Source organism: Zosterops lateralis (assembly GCF_965231275.1).
Source record: "Zosterops lateralis genome assembly, chromosome: 6".
NCBI lineage: Eukaryota > Metazoa > Chordata > Aves > Passeriformes > Zosteropidae > Zosterops > Zosterops lateralis.
This window is the reverse complement of record NC_139761.1, coordinates 28,379,840-28,403,348: the sequence shown is the minus strand read 5'-3', so window position 1 is coordinate 28,403,348 and position 23,509 is coordinate 28,379,840. Positions and strand designations below refer to the sequence as shown.

Here is a 23,509-nt window from a genome sequence, read left to right as displayed (position 1 = left end):
CTCTCTGCTTTCACACATATTTCTGACTGATGCTTTTTGTACCTACTGAGCTGATACCTTAGGTCATGTTTTTAAACATTTGTCATATCTTATCATTCCATTCTTTTTCCTGGTAACCCAACAGCTGTGATAGCTACCAAAACCCAAGAGACAATGCAACTTGTACATGACTCATGTCAGAGTGGAACAGCTATACAACATAATCTGACTTAGTGAAGAGCCCTGGTTAGGGAACATGACCAACTCCGGTGCCTTAGGGGACATAAGGAAGAATTTCCTCATTCAGAAATGAACGCTAACTTTGAAAAACTAAGTGCCTGAGAATGCTCTGGTACAATGCTAACAAATTCAGTTTAGGTTAACTTTTCAGAGAGGATCACTTCAGGCACTATTTATAAGCGTCCAAGTTTAAACAAGAGCAGTTTAATTGTCAAGCAGCAAGTCAAGCAAACACAATGTTAACCATTTGCGAACAATATATGGAACTACAAAAGAAAAGCACATATCCTGAAAAAAGTAATTCCATGCAAGTTCAAACCAGATATCCAAATTTTATATGAAATTCAGCTCCCATAATTTCCTCCTCCCTCCCAAAAAACCTAGGAACAGCACATCTTACATCTGAAGGATGCTGAAATAATTATTTCCATTTTTGAGCACCTCCTGTGAAAATGAGAATCAGAAGAAAAATCACAAGCAATTGGCAATCCTATTCTTCTCAGGCTTTCTTAAATTATGAGTAACTAAAGAGTAGCGCAGTACAATGCTAACAAGATATTAACTACCCATTTGGTAAGTATGCATAATAAGAAATGACTTACAGGTCATTAAGTAAATACTACCAAGAGCATCACAAATAAATATTTTTTCCGCATTTTTTCTTTACTGTCAATCCTGCCATTCCTCCATTATCAGAAACTAGAAATTGAAAAGTGACAATTACTGTAAAGCAAAAATTCTACAATACAAAACTGAAAATTACCTCAGTTCAACTTCCAGAAAAAGTCTTGGAAAAACAATAATTGATAAAGGATCGGATGAAATTTCAGTGAAAATATATATTTTTAGTTGGGAAGATTACACATCATTAAAAATAATCCTCAAGAACACTATAAAGTTTCTGTGTTTAGTTTCTCTTATTGCTAACTTTTGAATCTAGTCTGAGACACAGATACCTAAAGGAAAACTGGCAACAAAAGGACTATCTTGTACTTCAAGCAATCTTCTTCTGCTTAGAACAAATATTTCATCTTGTTTTGCAATGAAAAGTGAAAATGAATACCAAGCATTTTTAAAATTTTTGTCTCTGTTTCAAGAAAAAAGAAATTCAAAATTTGGAACTTATAAGTAATATTAGTATGTTTTCAATCAGAAGGGAAGTAAGTTCTGCATGTACCAGACAGCAGATTTAATGCAATCTCATTTGGGTGAGTTTGGACCTACTCTTGAAAATGAAAAAATATATCAAGCATTTCAAAATACAAAGGCAAGGGCTCTTTTGATTTGTATTTGCATTTATTTGGGGATTTACTAATATTGTATTTATTTTTGGTTTATTTTACCAGATTTTAAAGGAGTTACTGAATGTTTTGTGGGTTCCAAACCGGTCTTTAAGCTGTCTGTTTATTTTAGGATATGAATACTAGAAAAGTAGCAGCAAGTACTCTCCTCTACCACATTTACTCAAGGTCACTGTTGAAACACAAACATGCTGCATTCATGTGCTTTGAAAAAAAAAAACAAACCTCAATGATATATTCTTCCCTTTCAGTCTGCTAGTAAGACTGATTCAAAATACTGTTAATCTGAGATTCATGAAGAATAAAAAAGGTATGAGGCGAATGTTTTTTCTTTCTTACTTAATCAACAGAAGACCTGAACCTGTACAGTTAATCATCTGTTTCATTATTACACCGGTCAGAAGATCTAAAACATCTTCAGCTGTATTGGACCACCATTAAATTTTATGCAGAACACCCATTATCTTGCACTTGTTCCGATTCCCAAATGCACTTGATTGAAATGTTTGTATTGAAAATAAGAATGCAGGAAGCACCATATTGAATGAAACACACTATCCTGAAATAAAAAAGGTCATCATTACAGAAAGATGTTTCCTTAGTGCATCTTCCCAGTGTTCAGCTGCTCACATAGTAACAGTATGTTTATCACCCTCTGCATACAGCTACTACAATTGTGACCTTCCACGATCAGGCCAATGGGGATTGTTTTGGAATATGGTTCCTCCCCTTCCACATCCAAATGTTTTACCAAATGGAAAGTGAAGAAAAGAGGGAAAGAGGAAAAGTATGGGGACAGACTGAAGCCAAGAAAGCCTACTACTGCCCTAAATGTACTTACTGCATATGAAAATAATGATAACTCACCGGAAGTTGCAATAAATGCCTGATAAGGAGGACAAGTTTCTATATCCCTGCCTTTTTAATTTTTTTCCAAATATTTAATTTTTAATCCCACACCGCAAGCAAATTGACTTGTCAGAATAAGGCATCCCCAACATTTTCAATTCTGCTACTTGACAAAGGCAAAAATATAAATACCTTCAAATCATCAACAGAAACAACAGACTTCTGGTGAGTTGGCAAGTTTATATTAAAAAAAAAAGCTATAATAAGAATCAAAAGGCTACAGACACTGCAGTACTCTAGAATGCATTTATTAATATCTGTGTGCAATGGGTTCCTTTAGTTTTTTTCTTAAGTAATTTAAGTGAGAAATCTTGGCAGCAGGTAACATGGTTGAATTTGATTTTGATAATTAGCCGGTTTTAATTCCATTCAATTTTTTCTACAAATGTTCACAGCTTCTTCAGGAGATTTACTTTGTAAGTACAAAATTACAACTGTCTGGGATTTCCTAGACCCATGAGATCTGAACGTTTAAAACTTGTTTGGGTTTAATCTGTTGCACTAGAATAATTTGCTTTACAGGGAACAACAACAATAAGCAACCTCCTTATCACACACAGAAAAAAAGCAGACACCTACAGCAGCCTAGACACGCCACATAGAATTTTGCCTTATATAAAACATCTTTAAAAAGAAATACATTTAAATATTTAAGATTTGATATATCAGAAGGTAAGTCAGATGATATACCTATGACAACAAATTATCAAGTGCAAAATTTTCAAGTAGTGCATCTCTACTTACTTAAAATCACAGACTAAAAACACAAATTAAAAGGAAATTCAACCTACCTCCTGCACTTTATAACACAGCTAGGATGGAGGAAATATATCAGCAATTCCTTTGAGCCTCATAAAATCAGGTTTCACTTATGCTTTACCACAGCTACCTAAGAATTTTATTAGTTTTAAGATGACTGCTGTTTTTAAGCTAACCATTACATTTGATTAATCTCTAACAAAAACACTTCCGACAAACTTACTTTTCAGACATGATATAAAGTCCACCTATCGTCTTTTTTTTTCTTTGCTATGACTTATGGAGACAGTAGAGACCAAAATGCTTTATATATACATGCATGAGGAATTTTTTCTATTTTCTCCTTTTTTTTAAATCACAAAGTAGACAAAATAAAGGAAATAAGCTTTTAGGATATAACTTAAGAGTGAGGTATCACTTCACTTATTTCCACTTATTTCATCAAGGATGATGAGCACAATAAGCTTCAAAGAATAATATCAAAATTAGAAAAATTACTATGACAACTATTATTCTACAGTTCTACCAGCTTTCTTCCCCACTTTGTATTTCTCTAAAACAAGCTCTTCTTTTCCTTGTGTTTCATTTAGGTAAAAAAAATTCTGGTTTAGAGAACATGACTCTGCCAATAAACATATGTGATTACATCTTTTATGAAGCTATAAAATAGATATTGTATTTGTTCATATTATTCCAATTTTTAAAATTTAAATTGAATTTAGCTCAATACAGTCCCTATAATTTGATGCCACTTCATTTAGAACATGTATCACATATTTTTGTTCCAGGTATTGTGAGATGTAGAACAAAAAAGTGCATAAAGAGGAATGCTGTACAAATGGCTATCAGGAATGTTTGTCCACTCTCCCTTTCCTCAGTTACTTAAAAATAATAATAAGTAAACTTCTCTTATCAAACAGAGAGAGGTCAGTCCCAATCATCTTAAAGTATTATTCAAAATGTCCTTTCAAATTATTCGTTATTTGTCTTTGTAACTTTTATGGTATTTTTGTCTTTCAGTTTACACTTGCATGAAGTTATGTGAATTAGAATATGGGATATTAAAAAATATTAGATAAGTAGCAGATACTGATAAATGTTGTTGCACTGCAACATAATAATCCTTACAGCTAATAGTCTGGGGTTTAGTCACATCAAATTTACACCAGTAATGTTTGAAATAATTACTAAATTTTCAAACACCCTGAATGTGACAGATGGTCACATTTAATTTACAACTGTTCATATCTACACATAAAAAAAACCCAGTAGCTTCAACCACTGAACTCAAAGCTGTCTTTTCAAACAATAATGGAGAATCCCAATATAAACCAAATGCAGTACTAGTACTGAAGCATAAGCACAATATCATGATCAAACAGCATCCCTTCTAGCAGCATCACAGGCATGTGAAGACAGTGCTTATGACAAGTAGATAATCCATCAGTGCCACTTCTAACTAGGAATGAAATCCTTTCATATTTTCATGAAAGGATTTTTTTTTACTAACAACATGCAGATTTGCTATACTTTTTTATACATCAGTTTTGCCTTAGCTTTTCAAAGGCCATTTTCCTATGAACACTGTAAAAAAGGTACCACTGTTCTTCATATGTTTCTGAGTCAGCATAAGTAATAACCAAAGGTAAAGTACAATTTTAGAATAAAATAATAAGATCGTTCTACTGAATCTGCAAACTTCTCTTCTTTTTCTATCTATATAACCCCATAGATACCCCAAGAAACAGATTTGCAATGTATATATAATTCCTTGCTTACTTGAATATTCACGGCCTAAGTTAACTGAAGTTCTTCACATTCTGACCTAAATTACATGAAATTTTCCTCTATTTATATAACCTTCTCCCTGCTCATAAGTAAAGAGCTTTTAATGACCAACTACATAAAATACATACTTAAATTAAGAAGTTTTTTTTCTGAAACAGATGCTTTAGAATTTTAAAATCAGGACCACTCTTTATTTGTAATTGAATCTAGTTTTCACAAAGGTAGGTGAAAAGTCCTTCAAAACTAGCAGGAGATAAGGGAGAAGGGAAGAAGGAAATATAAAAATGTAGTATCTTTATTACCAAAAGTACTGCAGCTCCTTGTAGGACATAACTGAAAGTAAGATTACTTTTTAGAAATCAATCCAGTATAGCAATTGCATGAAAAATAAAGTTCACAGACCACTGAAGAAGTACACACAATGAGAAGAAAGAGAACTAGAGTATAAGATGCCTACCACTTCAAGTGAGGTGAAGCTCTCCACTTTACTAGCAGCTTTATTCTAGGAAGTAAAAGGCTGGTGGTTTGTATGAAACTATGGAATGGTGAAGAAAAAATAATGGGTAAAAAAAGGATAAATTGATAATGTGTTAAATTGATAAGATTTCAAGAAAAACAGTACAGTTACACTATTTAAAGGTAGTTCTCCTCCACATCAATCATTAATGAAAAAGAATAGTTTCTTCTAAATGGAGTAAAGAGCTTTAGTTCTACATATTTTAAAGTACCATCTGTCATAACTATCATTTAAAAGGCTTTTAAATTCAGGCAAGATTAAATGACAAAGCAACTGCACCCTTTTAGTATTTACTTATCCCAATTGCTAATTAAAAACTAAAAATTAACATAACTAAAACATAACATAACTAAAAACACATGTGCTACACATATATAGAGAGTAATTGGAAAGGTTTTATTAATTTTGTAGGTCCTTCAAAAAAGACAAAACCGCTCCCCGAACTTCTGCTTCCACCTGGAGCATAACTTTTCATGACAAATCTTATCAAACTCATTCTGTAAACTTTAATTTAGAAAAATGCACTATAATAACACTATTTCATGTTTATAAATTTTCATGCAATGTCATACAATTACACTGATGTGGTGTGTACATGAAACACATCACATTCTTACATGAAGTTAATTCCAAAACTGCTTTCATCTCTTAACAATGACTGGGGATGTAAAAACAGGTTTTTGTTCTGCATTTCTCTTTGGGACAGAATATGGGAATCTTATGGGCACCTAAGTAATCAGTCAAGACACAATAATCATCTTCAGGAGGCAGGCAGAGATCAGGTTGTTGTCACAAACCTAAAATATACTCAATCTACTACTGCACACATTGTAAGGGAATCTTGAACTGTAAAAATGGTATTAGCATCACTTACAACAAAAACCTGTAATAACTGAAAACTGCCAAACTTTCTGTTATACACAAAAGTAACTATTTTTAACAACCCTTCAGCTCAAATAAAGTGGAACCGTGCATGCAACATAATCTGAAAAGATTTTAATACAAATTTTATTACAAAATTTCCGTATTACCAAATCAGCAGTTGTTACTATTTCAATATGACTTTTGCTTCTCTTATTCAGCTATGCACCAAAAGTTAGACTGCTATAAAGTACAGTTATAGTCACTCAAAGTTTAAGCTGATCAAAACAAAGTTTAAGAAAAAAGCAATTACTGACCTCTACAAAAAAGTACTGTTAACAAAAGCTACTTTAGAACAAAAATGTCTTTTATTTAGAAAAGTTAAATAATTCTTATATATAAAATACTAAGCCAGTCAAAAATCTAAACCTTTCTCTAGTCCTCAGCTTTAATGAGGCAATAGTCACCACAGGCCGTAGAGCAATCAGAAACCTCCCTATACTCCATTTGTCCTTTCACAAAATATCCTGATATTGATTTCTTGAGACTCCAGTTTAGAAGCTGGTAACTTTTCACAAATCTTAAGCCAAGGAGTTTAGAGTTCAAGCAGCTGAGCATTGCTTGAATAAACTATTTGAAAATGCTTTCTCTTTGAAATTCCATTTTCTTGTCCCTTTTCTAGAAACCATCATCATTCAGGCAAATTCTGTGAATTTCAGAGTGAACCACACCAAAGATATAACCATTGTGAACAAGAAAGAAAAACCGAAGACATGGAAATTACAAGAAAGCCATACCAGAACTCAAGAGCAAAAAGGTAAGCTGTATCTAACATAACACCACACTTCATACACATGGGCACATATAACTCTTAAATGACCTAATTTTTACATTTCCACAGGCAAGCAACACCCATCCAAAATAAAAGTTCTGTCTTTTTTTTATAACGATTATTATGGATACTGCTCAAAGCTTTATTTTGAAACTTGCTGAGACTAAGCTAGAGAAAGAGCTATTTCATCCCATGAAGCATTATCAAATAGGAACCAAATTTTTAGAGTTTAAAAACCACTGCTTTGATTTCTTGCCTGCCTTTGCAAAGGCAATGCAACAAATCGAAACACATCTCCCCTCACACTCTATGTTGCCAAGGCAGTGGCAAAAGTAGTACCATAGGAGCAATCACCCAGAGGCTATAGATTAGCTACAATCAATGACATTAAAAGACCTGAAGGAGGCAAAACTCTTAACATGTGGTGTAGTAAGCACTCCTCTCCTCAGCGATCTGTTCATACACAATTCTGGTAGCATTTAATTACAAGACTGAAAACCCATTTCCACAGCCTTTTCACGTACAACAGAGGTTAACAATGGGAAATGGAATATCCGAAGCCTTTCCACTACTTGACTTTAAGTTTCACTGTTCCAGTTTAGGCTGGGGAGGGCAGAGACAATTGGTCATCTTTTCCACAGGCAAATATTTATGACAATTAGAAAACCACAAACTGAAACACAGAAGGAAAACCAGCTTTTAAGTGGCTGAGGATTATACGGAACATGAATAAAAATATTATCACAATATCACGCAAATTAGTAGAAATTAGGGTTGGTTTAAGGGTAATGGTGAACAGTCTAGAATGCCATGCCTCATTTCAACGCAGTTTTCATTACCAATCAAACTGATGTTCAATTAAAATATTATTAATTTATGAACTTGATCTGATATTCATGTGACACAAAACTCAGAGTCACTTGACTCTTAAATCAAAACTTCTCAAAGCTAAAAAGTTTCCTTAATACTATTTTTTTTTTTTTTTTTTTTTTTTTTTGTGAAAGGAACCACACATTTCAAGAAAAAAGGCTGAGTGAGCAGCAAATCCTAGTGCTAATGAAACTCAGCAATTTTTGAAGTTTCTAATTGTCTTTAAAACGTCTTTCATAGAGTGGGGTTATGAATGATAGCTACTTGCAGTAAGTCAGAATTGGACTTAATGACCCAAGAGTACAACTGCATGAGTATCATGTTCTGTTAATAGTTCTGTAAAAAAGGACAGCAATTCTTTTCATTAACTAAATTTCATTTTCTTATGAAGGAAAAAGAAATGTCCCCTTTGCTTTGCTATCAAAGTCTCACCTTCCCACTAGTTTGTTCGAATAGTCTCATACAAACAGGCACTAACCTTATAGGGCACATTTTTCTTTGTCACCCTTATCCTTTTTTATTTAGGACATCTCTTCAGTGAGTAAAGAGGTTTCAGACCTTTTCCACTTTTCCACCTTTTCTATTGTGCAGGATCTTGGAACTGGCAGTATCACCTCAATTTTGGGGCAGGTGCAAGGCATTAAAAGGGTAAGGATAATGAGGTTTTATGGGTCTGTCTGGAAGGACAACAGAGAAATAGAGTCCCTAAATCATGAAGTCCTTTCCACATCTATTTTCCAACATTGCACCCGAATTTCCTTCCCGAAAGTTCTCCCATTGTTGCTTTCTATATTATGTTCTTTTGTATACTCAGCCTAGAACCACACCAACATCTGTAATAGAAAACAGATGAGGATCTAATCAGTATCAAAAGCTGTAAATTCAATTAATTTTTGCAACTCTTAGTAGTGTTTGCCAGTACATAAAGATAAAACTGAGTGAAATTGTGGGTTTGTCTCTCACCCTCCTTTACATTTTTAGAAAGGCAAAATATTTGCACTACACAAAAAGATTAATAATCCTTGTGGTGGGCTTTATCCTGTCTACCATATAAATCCACAAAGCTGCTCACCCACTCCCTTCCTCAGCAGAATGGGGGAAGAAAACACTAAGAGTAAGCCAAGAAAAATTATGGGTCAAGATAAAAATATTATAGGAAGTAAAGGAAAATTGGAAGACAATAAAAAGCCCACGAAAGAGGCAGAAAAGGACTTTGGGTTGCTGGTCAACAGCCAGCTGTATATGAGCCTGTGTGTGCCCAGGTGACTAAGAAGACCAATGACATCCTGGCTTGCTACAGCAGGACCAGGGAAGTGATAATTCCCCTGCACTCAGCACATGGTGAGGCCACACCTCAAATCCTGTGTTCAGTTTTGGGCACATCATGACATGAAAGGCACTGAGGGGATGGAGCATGTCCAGAAAGGACAACGGAGCTGGGGAAGGGTCTGGAGCAAAGTCTTACGAAGAACAGCTGAGGGAGCTGTGGCTGGAGAAGCAGCAGTTCAGGGGAGACTTTACACCTCTCTTCAACTGCCTGAAAGGAGGTTTTAGTCAGGCAGGAATTGGCCTCTCCTCCCAGGCAACCAGTGATAAGAGGAAATGGCTCAAGCTGCACCCAGGGTGGTTTAGATCAGGTATTGGGGAAAAATTCTTCACAGAAAGGGTGTAAAGTATTGGAAAGGGCTGCCCAGAGGAGTGGTGGAGTCACCCTCTCAAAGTGTTCAAAAAATGTCATTATGGCACTTTAGGACATGGATTGATGCTTAACATGGTGCTGGTGGTGGGACAACAGCTGGAGTTAAGTATTTTTCAACCTTCATGATCTTGTGATTCAAATAGGTGATGCAAAGGCAATCTCTGGCGTCTCTGGGAAGACCATTTCCCAGCTACTCTCTGAGCAAAATGCTAGCTGAACACTCCACTCCATTTAATTTTCTTTTCTTTCACTAGGACCTTATCTGGCATGGAGCAGCTTGAGACATTTCAGGTTATGCACCTGGCAAGTTCTTTTTGCACTTCTCACTGGAGTGGTGGGCAGAGTCAGAAACAGAGCAGGCCCTGCCACAGAGCAAACATTGTCCAGCAAGAGTTAAAACATGAGTGTGTTGTCAACACTTTTTGGTCACAACTCTAAAACCTGGCACCATAAAAGCTGCTATGAAAAAGAAAATTTAACTCCATCTCAGGCATACCCAGTCATACAAGCCTTGCTTTCTTCCCTTGACTTTTCATGACCAGTGATTGCTATCCAGCTACATTGTGCAATCCACAGATATGTGGATTTTAACCATTGTTAATAATTCTCAAGCACTTAGGGTTAACAATATTTTTTATCCTAACAAAAAGTGGGAGAAGTTCTGGAGAAACATGGAGAACAAAAAAAAAAAAAACTATATAGAAAAAAACAGATCTTCATTTTTTTCCTCACTACATATATATCATCAAGCAAAAAATGTGACCATCCATCAATACCAACTGCATCTTTATTTTAAGAAAATCTCAGAATTCTGAAGTAGTTAGAAACACCTAAAATATTATAAGCAACATACACTAGTCAAAGATTCCATTAAAAATACAGTAGCTTATAACTATTTTAATTTATCGGAAACAAGCTTTTGTGAAGAAAAATATCTGCTATCATTACCTACAGGTTCATCAGAGGGAATGAGTATAACAGAATTAACAGCTCTCAGCTGTAAAATTACTAATTCCAGTAATACAGTACATTAAACATGCCATTTGAGATATATGCCAACTTAAACTACCACATATGGCATACTATCTAATTATCACAGTTTGTGTTTTCATATGCAGAGCTGTTCTAGTTTTTAAACAATGTGTCAAAATGCAGTTTTTTCTGAAAACAGAAAATGCTATCTTTTTTATTATACCAGTAGGTCAGCATTGCAATTTTAACATGCAGAAGTTTAAAAAAAAAAAAAGAAAAAGAAAAAAAAATACATTGGTAAAAGTCTCTGATGTTTTAGAATTGTTCTTAGCTTTCCTATTAATAAAAAAAATTGGGTGCAAAATTAAATTTAAATTTTTAAGATTATGTTTTTCAAAAAGGGTATATTCAATTTTTTTTCTTCCTTTCAAGTCTTCAATTCACTTATGGACACACTGAGTCTTAACTGACAAAAAATAAATAAAACAATCAAGTTAGTTATTCACCCAGTTTTGCATGTGAATAAAAAATACTGTGAAATAGCACATCTACAGACATCAGTTGCAGTCAAGATAGACATCACTTGTGTTCCTTCTTAACGTGCAATTTGACCTCACTCAGAACAATTGCTAGTGCAGAATCATACATTCTAATTGCAGTTTAGTACAAATCATGCCCTAAAATATTTGATTTCAGATTCCCCAGCTGGTGCTTCATGTCACTTCAGCTGCTCAGAGGGATTTTTTTTTAATGTTTCTTTACGCAAATAAGCAAAGAGCTCACACATAATTACCATGAAACGTTATATAATCTTAATCTCTCCTTCTCCAACTCAAACAGAACCATGTGTTTTTAGACAATAAAAATCAAAATGTGCTAACAGCTAGCACCTTAATAGACAAATAACTACGTAGCAGCCGTTCCAAATACTTTTGTTTCTTGTCCAAGAGTAAAAAATAAAGATATGCCACTCAGTCATCAAACACATTTTCCACTGTTTCCCTTAGTTCTCACAAATTGTAGGTGGTGTATTTGATAATTTCAACAGAAAGCATACAATACCTTTGAACATACTGTCTAAGTCTAAAAAACACAGATTAGATCACAAACAAGACTAATCATACATACAAGAATTTAATTAAAAGTGTCTTCCCATTTTTTCCAGTTTGAAATGAGCATAAAGTCCTTGAACCTGCAATTACTTTTATAAAAGGTTTGTATTAAGCTCAAATTTAAACACATGCAAAAATAATTTTTAATTTTTTTCTGAAATAATTTGAAAGGCATTAGAATCTGAACACCAAAATATATTTTAGGTTTCTATTTTCAATAAACAAATATGGACAATATTATTAAAAGAATAAAGACTTGTGTAAACAACTGTACTACCCAGAATATGGGAAAACCCTAAGTATTTAAAATTTTCTTAATGAAAAGTTGGAAGGTGAATAGACTTGATTTCTTCCATACATAATTCAAGTCTTCCCCAATAAAAAGTCCAAATAATCCTTCTAAAAGATGAGTAAAAACACTTTTTGTAATAATAACCAAAAATAGGGCAATTTGCCCTCATGATTACTATTTTTAACCCAAAATGCAAATATATCCTTAGAGTTTATTTTTAGAAAGCTTTCCTGTGCCTTTTAGCCTTTTAATTTCACATTAAAATTTTACAAAATTCTTCCCACTAATTGTTTAGATATTTTTGGATAATTCAGTCAGTTCCTTCCTTCTTCATAAATTTTGATTTATACCTTTAAAAAGCTAAAATCAAAAAAGTACATCAAAATAAAAGACAAAAATTAGTACTTGTAGCAAGAGCAATTATTTGCAAATGGAGGAGATTTTAGAAAATGTTTAGCTTGAAGAGGATTTGTAACTGAATCTGGATTAGATCTAACGCCTCTTTTAAAAAGGATCATTTAGCAAGACTGGTTAGCATTAACATAAAATCAGTATTTTCCTATATAGAATTACTGAACAGATTTACAAATATATTAAAAAAGCCAGTCTATACATAAAAATCAGAAAATCAGGGAATTTTTAAGCAAAGACTAAGAGAATTCCAAAAAATTATTGATATATACACTAAATTTTTATCACTTGCTCTGCTTTTGGCATTAGTAAAGGATTACACACCTGCATCAAAAATTAAAAGGAAGTTTTAAAACAGTGTAGTTTTTCTTGGAAAGGGACCACGAACTAAAAGAAAATACTACAAAACTCTTACCCCAAAAGGGGAAAATATGTATATTTGGAAACTTCATAATGCAATCCGTACAATATACCTATTTTTGATAACTATCTAAATATCTATTTATAAGTGAAAAGGCACCCTACATTAGCATTACTAAAACACACGCATTACTTTTGTGTCCATCATTTAATTGACTATGATAAAATTGAATGTAGGAAGAAAGATATCTCCAAATACAGACTCAAATATCTCTAGCCAGCTGAGAAAAGTTCAATTACAATTGTTTGCAAGCCTAGAAAATGGTGAGAATACAACTCTTCTCAAGGAAAAAGGCTGCAGTAAATCTTAGCTATCATAAATAGCACCAGAGAAAAAAAACCCCAAACAAACAAACAAACCCCATTAAAACAGAACAAAAACCAAGAACAAAACATCCTTCTGCTAGAAAAAAGAAAGACAAAAGCCTTTTACCAAAAGACCTAAGCTAGAATTATATCTATTTTTTCTTTTTTAAATTCTCTACCAATAATCTATCTCTATGTTTAATCACACTACTTCAGGACTGTGTAGACTGGAGGTGTATTCCACTTTGCATAAATTCAACACTTACCTGAATTTAATGTTTGTATACAGAAACTGCTGGTATTATTACTGCCTTTGTACAAATATCTCCACTTACTCTTGTGGGAGGCAGCAGCAAATAGGAAAGAAATTATAATTTTCAGTTCTCATGCTTAAGAGACAAAAAATAATTTTTATTTCTTTTTGCTTAAGGTACTAGAATTTCATTAGTGGAAAAATGAAAGAACTGTACCTGGAAAACTGGAGAAATGCTCACCTCTAGGGGAATATTTGACCCAAGCAGAACAAAGAATGAGAAACAATTCATCAGGTTTTGTGTCCTCACCCTACCTAAAAACTGGAAGTTGTACTTATTTAAATTAATCAGTGATGGTTTTAATAGCAAAATTCCTATTCTGAAGAGCAAGTATAAAAGTAGAAGTAAAAAAGATCCATGTTGAAATGCTTATGGTTTGACTACTCATTTTTCAGTACTTACATGTGCTGAACTACAACTGAGATTCAGAATTCAAAAGATATCTAGTGGGAAAACTTGGAGCTCTAAAAATAACACAAAAACTAAATACTGAAATTAAATACTTATTCAGACAATCACGTACTTCCCCAAATAAGCAGCACACACATAGTATTTTCTGGATTAAATATGTATTTTTAAACTATCTTCAACACTCTAGCAGGGCCCATCCAGCAACATTCCTCAATTTCCCCAATGAAAGAGGAAAAACACTGGGGACATGCCACACTTTGAAGCCAGCAACACAAGTTAATTTCTAACTTTTCTAACTTTCTATATTTCTAACTAGGAGAAATATCTGTGCAGGAATCCAACATGAAAACCTTCTTCTGCTTTTGAGCAAAGGAGAAAAGTCGGAGAAATTATAACCCCCTTAAGAATCCAGTGTGTAAATGCTCCATGAAAACTACTGCACTCTAAAGGGATTAACACAAGAAAATCTTCTTAAAGCAGAGTGAAACTTTAGAAATTATTCAATATGGAGTGATAAAATCTTCTCAAATTTTCTGAGGTATTCTGGTCTTTCTGGTTTCATAGAGACTTACCTATGAGGATTCCAGAATACCGATGGATACACTTGTTTCTTTTCACCTAGCATCAATCACAAAGTATGCCATCATTTTCCCTCGGTTTGCCAATAAATGCCATCACAGTTCAGTAGATAATTACTAATAGTGATATTCCCTCTAAATCAGCATTGCAACATCACACCTCTTTCTAGACCTACTGAAGTAGGTCATCCTAAAAATACAAAATTCATATTAGTTCCTGAAATACTTGTAGTTTTAAGCACATTTGACTCGAATATCAGATGGCCATCATCGGCTTTATCTGCACCTCCCAAGTAACCATAGCTTGCAATATGAAAACCTTGTAACACAAAACTAGTCCTACAAATACACACTAATTTACACCAAAACTCCTGTATGCTTTCATAGAATCTTTAACAGGGAAAACCCATCATCCAAGTTAAGACACTTGCATGCTTATAAGTACCAAGAGCATTAAGACCACCCCCTCTGAACTGCTATGCATTAATATTTCACAGAAAAAAAATTCCTTGCATTATCTTAGGAGCCCATCTAACTATATGCATATTTTAAAAGAAAAGTTCATCAAGTCTTGCATGCAGGTGAAATACTGCAAATCGCTATAATCACTTCTGAAATTTTGTACTGGGAGAAACAAGGTAGAACTAGCCAACCTAGTAAAAAGCAAAATTCTTAACAATAAACAACAAAATTCTCAGGACAACCAATACAACATTGTCAAGCTTTATAAGCGGAGACTTCTTTACAAAAGAAAACACAAAAGAATTTTGCATGAGATGAAACTTCACATGTTCCTGGACTAGTCAACATGGAAAGCATGGTAGTCCTTTACACACCATATGATTCCATTGAAAAATAGACAAAGTGAGTAAATAAAAAGAAGCTTCTTTTTTCCTCATTCTGAGCATATTCACGTGTGTTGGAAAAGGGAAATATCAAGGTACTTATTTTTCAGTTATGGATGACTAAATTTTGTGTCCTTATATCTGCACTAATGAAATCAGAAAGCACTAAGCTAATAAAGTGTGAAGGACAGAAATGAACTGTTTCTGACCACAACTAACATTCTTTTAACTAGTAATTAATATCAGACAAAAGAGCCATTAAAAAAGATAATACAGAAACAACAGAATCCTGCTGTTACTAATCAACAAAGCACCATTAAAAAACTGGAATAAAAATAAACTAGTTATAAATGTCTTGCTTAATTCAAATACCAACTTGTTACCACTATCCATTGTACATCTCCTAGACTAGAGGGTATAAAACATTTTCTTAAACTGAAGGGGGTTTGTTTTCCAAAGGTACAGGAAACCCAATGGGACAAATATAGCTGCCCATTTAATTGATTTTCTACCATCAAGAGCATACAAGTCTAAAGTTCTGAGACTAGCAATTACACATATTTCTACATACACTCAAATATTTTTGACACTCTGATTTGAAATCAGAGAAACAATTTTTTCCTTCTAAATCCTAGCTATTTAGGGAAAAAACATCTTTCTAGCTATGAATCAAGAAATAAAAAAAAAATAAAAAATAAAAAATATTAATTAATAATTCGTTCATAATATATCATGTTGGCACTTACTAGAACATCTAGTCATAGATGTAGATCCATACAGAACTTACAAATCTCATAAAATTATAAAGTATGTGTTTTATTATTGTTAAAAGTAGTGCAAATACTAGATGAGCACTTGGCATCACAACATTAAAAAAATCAAAACACTATGTATCCTAAAAAAGAAACTTTGTAAAGTTAACACTTCCTTTTTCTTTTCTTATCTTTTTTTTTTTTTTTTTTTTAGTATTTTGCTATGCTGAAAATTATATGTCATTTGATGAAGACTAATCTCAACAAAAAACTGGCAGACGTTGGTGTACTGCAGCGCACCATAAAAGAATCAGAAGTTAGGAAATTACATATGTGTAAGGAATTCTTGGGAAATACAAATTTTACTTTAGATTGACAGAGTCGCCAAGTGTTCACCTAATAATGTAAGTAGAAGACATACAAAGAATGAAGTGTGCACACACATGCAAGGCAGAAAACAAACCCCATACATGTTCTACATCTATCACTTGCAACAAATCATTTTTATAAAGCTTTAAGGCATCCAGTAGCAGCATTTCATTGCAGATCCTTGAAAAATCAGCCCAGACAGAATGCTGGAAGACCCTCTCTTGTTCCACAGAAGTTTTCTTCAAATTGAGGTCATAACTCCACTAAAAAGCCACCTATTTCCCTTTTTATTTTTTTTTTTTGGTGTTCCTCAGAAAAATTGTTGGTAGACTGCCAGATTACAATAAAACAAATATTCTATAACTCCAGGTCAATACTGCTGCCAAAACAGTATCTGTGGCAGCACCCGTGCTGCTGGTACTACCTGTACTATACACTACCCTACCTGCACCCTGGCATTTCCTAACACCAGATTACAGATGGGGACAAAATGTAAACCACTGTTAGATCGAGCTCCAACACTGGCATATGGCCCAACTGGTCTTTCCTCCCCGTTCCCTCACAGCCATGACATTTCATAGCCCAACTCTTTTGGAATACACTCTGATAATAGTTTTAGTTTTGTAAGTACACTGGATGTAACAACAAAGCCAACTGAATGGACACATGCCATTTCCTACTTTTCCAGTGCATGACTTAATATAAATATTTTCAATAACTCATGTTATAAAAAGAACAACTCCACCATTACATATTCAGTAAAATATTTGTAATTTTTCATGAACAATTTGAAAGCCAGAATTTAGAACACACTAGGAAGATGATAAATTGCTGCTGCGCCTGATTATCTGGTTCTCTACAGAGAATTTTTTTCCTTCATATTGCCAATGAAGAATCTAAATAGGACTAAAGTCACTACTTGAGACTGTTAAAAAATACATACAAATCTTCCAAGAGCTTTGGAGGTGCACACTATGGTTCTTGATTCAAGCAAACAGGTGCCACTCTATCAAGTGGGGGAAAATAGTACAAATGTGTGAAGCTCTTTATGTGGGAAATTACAAGAGAGTTAAATGGCACTGAGCAAGGCACAAAAAGTGCTTTTAAAATAGAAACAAGGGAACATGCAGAGAACCTCAGTATCCAATTTAATTAATGATTGAGAATGCAAAGGCTCCAACTGGTGAAACATTAGCAGCAGCCATGAATTTCACTGTAGTTCTGTATAACAAGTAATCTTACCTGAGTGATTCTCAAAAAAATGTCAACACATCGATTGTATTTTTCATCTGATCCTGTCAATGCTGAGATGACAGGCCCTGCAGGATGCAGTGAGAGATCAACGATGAAAAACAGATGTTTAGTCTTTTCAAAATCAAAACCTACAAGACCAGGTAAATAAGAAATTTTGTCCAAGATTCACACTTCTTTTTATCCAATGCATGCTGATGTAACCACTTTCGTATACATAAGTTGACAAGAGTATGTCTCACTTACAAGGGATCTGACCCCAGGTCAATCATACCACCAGTGTTTAACTTTAAACCTGGTCCCTAACACACTATTCTTTCAAGTGCTACCTAGTTGCACAGCCAGTTATTCACACCACCTACATCACCCTATGTTCTCCAACGCTTCACAAAGACGACTTAATTTCACTCATCAATTATGCAAAACACTTAAACCTTACACAAATTTACTGCAATTCGGAAGTCAAGAAGAACAATAACAAGCTTAAGCAAAGAGTGATAAATTCATACTCAAAGGCTGCAGAACCATGCCAGCATTGTAGAGTTGGGAGCTGACTTCCAAAGATGTGCTTCCAAAGACTGCCTTACACTGACATTTCAATCAGGTAAGTTCTTGCAAAGGAATTGCAATGCTCGGCTATTATCAAGAGCAGCACACCTAATATTAAGTAAACTCCAGTAAGATTCAACCACAATTATCAATGTCTTAAAGTGAAAACTAGTTCATATGGGTGGATAGGAATATAGGTCTTGTGATTTTTATGTATTAAAATATTTAATGTGTCTATCAAATATAGGGAAAATTTAAAGCAGAGTATTCTGACAATCATTTATTTTAATCAAAATACAAGCAATATAATTGATCTTTATAATCCCAAGAATAATCACAAATTGGGATGGAGAAACCCCCAAAACCAAAACAAAAATAGGATGGAATAGAGCTATACAAATCTGTACTGGAACACTTACAAGGTCTCTAGGTTAAAGTATAGTGTGTATATATACATATAGTATAAATATTTATATATATTATTGTAGTATAAATATATATATATATTTGGTACTTCCTCTGGGGGAAGGAAAATGACCCTGAATGCCAGGGTGAACTGTAAGGAACCTGCTATTTTCCTAAATCTATGTCATGCAGTCACAACGAAGACAGTCATAAATCTATAGTAAATTAAAAACCTTGCACATGCACAGCACACTAATTGATTCCATTTGCCAACACCAAATTCCAACTCTCCATGTTTCCATGCTACTCAAAGTCCTTAACCACAAGACTGGGCTAAATAAAACCAGCACTAAGCATTCCCACTACAGAAGCATATTGTACTACACCAGAAATTCATGCCAGACACAGTATAAGTATTTTCATTTATAGACAATAGTTGTTGTCAGAATAAGAAAGATTTTTGCTAAATCCATTATAACTATGATATTTCAAAAACACATGCGTCAGCTTCATAACTCAGCAGATTTGATAAACAGGAAAACATATTACAGTTTTAAATTGAAGTACATTAAGAATTTTATGCTAGTGTCAGACAAATTCAATTAGAAAAACCAAAAGGCCTACCTAGAAACGTGGCCATCAATAAGACTTGGAAAAACAGCCTCCCAATTTCTAATATGCATCGCGTTTTATACCATGACACTGCAGCCTCTGAGGGTCAGATTAATTAAGATCAACAGCAGCTGCAGTGCAACGTGAGAAGCACACGGCCACAGCTCTCACCAGTTCAGCCCAATTACCTGCAGCATTCCAACACTGGACAACTGACAGCTACAATACTCCTCACCAGGTCATTAACTCCCACTGGCCAACTGATAAATGTTAAGAAACAAACTAAATTCAAAGATGGACTGGAAAGCTGACTGCACTGCTGTAAGATTCAACAATGAGCCTCAAAGATATTTGCCAGCCAAATCTTTATAGTTGTTGCTTAACTTTATGTGAGAGCTGTGTCCAAAGACAGAAATGTGACAGCCACAAGGTGCAAGCCTTTTCCCCAACCACTCTATGCTCCAATTCTGGAGGCCAGCCTGATGAATTCACTAAATCCAAGGTTTTCTTCCCTGGCCAAAAAGCTACTGATCACTGACAAAATAAATTCTCTAGTCAGCTACTGAGGACAATAGCTAAGCTAATGAAATTAATTAAAGAACAAACAAGATCAAAGAGTATTTGAAAAAGACATTGGTTGTTACAAGTTGTATACATTAAGAAAAGCAAGCAGGTGTTTGTTTACTGCACAAGGGAGAAGACGAAAGGAAGACATTCAGGCATTCTCTGTTTATATTTTTAAAAATATTATCTCCAACACCCATTCTCTATCAAGAATCCATTAAAACTTGGATTTATCTACAAAAAGCAATTGAATTATTGTATGGAAATTTTAAACTTCATGAAAGGGGAAAACTTAAGTCTTTTTTTATTTTTTTCCTTAATGAATAATTGCTTTACAGAAATCCTGACTTTATCAAAAAACAATGCTGTTACTAGAAGCACCTTCATCTACATAAGCTTTCTAATCTACTAAAAATACTTTGGTTTTCAATTATATTGAAACCTAGGTAAAAAGCAACCACAAGGAAAATGCTGAAAAGTTAAAATACAGCATTTCCCTGTCATAACAACTGTCCTCACTCTATTCTTTATTTTGACAACAAAGTTAGTTGTTAGCCTGTGTCATTTATTAAAGTTAGATTAACCATTCCAAATCTGTCAGAAGTTCTTATAAACCTTTCTATACAAGACAAAGACACAGCACTTTCTTGCAAAGCAAAGCCATTTACTATGTCAAAGATGATTCACTCATTGACATGAATAAGTCCCTACAGGTAGAAAGAAATCAGTGCCAAATTTCTCCTTTAACTTCTCAAAATTTCTCTAAGCCTACTAAATTAGAATATGCTAAGTGATAGTACAGGACAAGTTAGATATGTAACAATCTCAAGATCCTACTAAGATACATATTCAGATTTAGCTTCGTTTTAAATGCAAAATACTACAGACCTGCTGGCTAACAAGCTAACTTTTTTTTATTCTGTTTCAGTAACCAGGCAACAGACAACTGTCCAACTGAGAATTATCTCTCTGAACAGCTGGCAATCAACACGTGGGAGTTTTTGGTGGTTGGTCTCTTTTTCTTTTTAAACTAGTACAAAGATCAGTGATTACTTTAAAAATCTATACAGCTCTAGATTGCACCTCTGAAATCTCACCTTGCTGTTTAGTAATTTCCTCAGTGCCATTATACCAGAAGCTACTCATATAAATAAATGTTTACAACAGAATCTGAAATCTTAGATATATACTTATGTAGTGTCTAATTAGCTAATGTCAACACCTCAAGAAAAAAAGTAGGATCATCAAGAAAATAAATGAAATGCATTTATTGATGTATGACAAAGCCCTTCAAGGAACCAGCACAACAGACAGCTAATAACTAAAGCCATTCTTCCTTCTAACTCCATTACTCTTTTCTCTTCCATAGCTGAAAAATCAGTATTTCATTTCAACATTATTTCAAGTGTTGATTCTTAAAACATTTCTTTCCTTATTAGATTTTGTTATTTTTAAGAGTTATAAATTAACATGATAAACTCAATTTCTATAAAGGAAATAATAGAGAGCCAACTTGATATATTACACTTTTTTCCTTCCTAACGGTTTATAGGAGTAATGATGCTATAAGATTATTAAATTCCTGTAACTTAATGTGTTACTTACACATTCAATGTTTTTGAAAGGTCTTTATGAGTCAGAATAAGAGACTTTTCAGAAAGGCACTGGCACAGAGATTAGATAGACTATCTCCCATAACACATGAATGATTAAAAAAAATCTGATATTTAAACAGAAAACATCTAAAAATAGAAGTCCCTTGGTGAAAGCACAAAATAGCCACACAATGCTTCATATACTGTCTGCACGAGATGGAAGAGGAAACCCCCACCTTTTATACTCTCCAAACACTGATATAACTTGACTAGAAATCTGCTATAACAACAACACATTTAATATATTGCCAAAACCAGTAAAACCTTATCCTCGCTTAATTATGCTTTTATTAATCTCTGCTCTTGATATGATCTCATTTAAGTACGCCTATGACATCATATTCCAATAAATTGAAAAACACTGACCAAGTTCAAATTCACTCAAGCACCAAGTTCAGACCAGGCAAGATCCTGTTGCAAGATAAACAACATGATGTGATGTAACATAATTTTGTGCATGTGTGTGCATATGTGAGAGACTGGAACAGGAACACAGAGAGAGGGAGGAGGGAGAAAGAGAGAGGGTGTACGGCAGCATTTGCAAGGGAAAAATATACATGGCCTGGGTAGTTTTGAGTCCAGTGCTCACTAAAATGCAGAAGGAGAAACATGTAAGCAATGCCAGCTTCAGACAACAGAAAATCTTTCTTCTATTATTCAAAAAACCATACATTATAATAGCTTCACAGAATAGCCACTTTCATTATCAAGTTGGCTAAATCTGTATTTATTTTTTGAACCAAAACCTAGTAGTCAATACACACTGTACTTTCTATGCAGAAGGATCAGCACCATTTAGTTTAAAAGTAGGGCATATTTTGCCATTTTAATTTTAATTTTATTTCTGCTAATCTTGGAGGACATGCCTGAACAGAAAAGAATCAGAATATCCAAAGTCAAATTGCAGGAGCCCAGACAACAAGAAAAAGTCAGCGGGTAACCTGAAAAGAGAACAATAAATTGCGTACTCAAAAATAAAACTGTAGTGGACAGTAATGCATTTGTATACTGGTTCCTATCTTGTAAACTAAAATATTCAATGCAAAGCTGTTTCTTTTCCTTCAAATTCTTGTAATTAGAGCTGCCATATGATTCTTCAGTAATTATGTCACCTTTTGACGCACAAAAATAATTCCAACAGAAATCAGTCTGCATACTGAAGTCCTATATCACAGAGGGAAAAGAAAAGAACACTATTAGATCATAGGAACTACTCGTAACTTCTGTATTACAAGCACCTTCCTCCTTTCCAAACAGGAACTTACTCACTTTTCTAAAACTTTTCGGAAATACATAAAACTTTCTATCAAAGTTCAATGACAGAACATTCCACAGCAGAACATATATTAAACATATTTGTAGTCACAAGCATCAGAGGTAAGGACTAAGTAACATCTATTAGGAAAACAGTAATTTAAAAAAAAAAACTTCATAAGAAAAATAAACCATAACTTTATCTTAGCTCTTTCACAAGATTTGTATTCCCCAATGTTATATGAGCAAGAGAGTCTGGAAGAAACCCAAAAGCCATCAGCTCGAGGAATGACAGGACCTCTGAAAATTCCATGGGCTGGTGGTCAGACGCAAACAGAAATACTAACAAGAGCTAGCCATGCTGGAATCCATTTCCCATCCCTGTTCCACGCTTTAGCAGGTATCAGTCACCAACTTCCTTAAAACATTCACTTTCCATATGACACAACGTGGCTGCAAATTCAAGGCAGACTGTAAAAAGTCGAACTGGAACTCCATTTGCACCTGTTACTGAGAAAATGTTTGAGCGTCCCTGCCCTAGTTATTTATATTGTTGCTGCTGATTTTAAGGGAGAATATGTTTATGTCACAAACGTTCTCATGTCACTCAACTTGCGATTTTTTTATTTTTCAAAGGTTCTTCTGCTACTACTGCTGCATCTTTACAATTTCTAACACAAAA

The 23,509-nt window shown here is 34.1% G+C and overlaps 1 protein-coding gene across 8 annotated transcripts in view; it reads right to left on the bottom strand.

Moving 5' to 3' along the window:
- The window catches only part of NOVA1 (NOVA alternative splicing regulator 1), a 179,592-nt gene that overhangs the window by 152,120 nt on the left and 3,963 nt on the right, over nucleotides 1–23,509 (bottom strand). For 2 of the 8 annotated variants that reach the window (XM_083863733.1, XM_083863734.1), the window contains exon 2: nucleotides 17,780–17,856. The exons of 4 other annotated variants lie outside the window; for them this stretch is intronic. The gene's annotated coding sequence lies outside the window, so the exon portion shown is untranslated. Of the gene's footprint in view, nucleotides 1–17,779; nucleotides 17,857–19,366; nucleotides 19,406–23,509 lie in introns of those variants that run through there. 2 more of the 8 variants (XM_083863737.1, XM_083863736.1) reach the window with 2 other exon arrangements.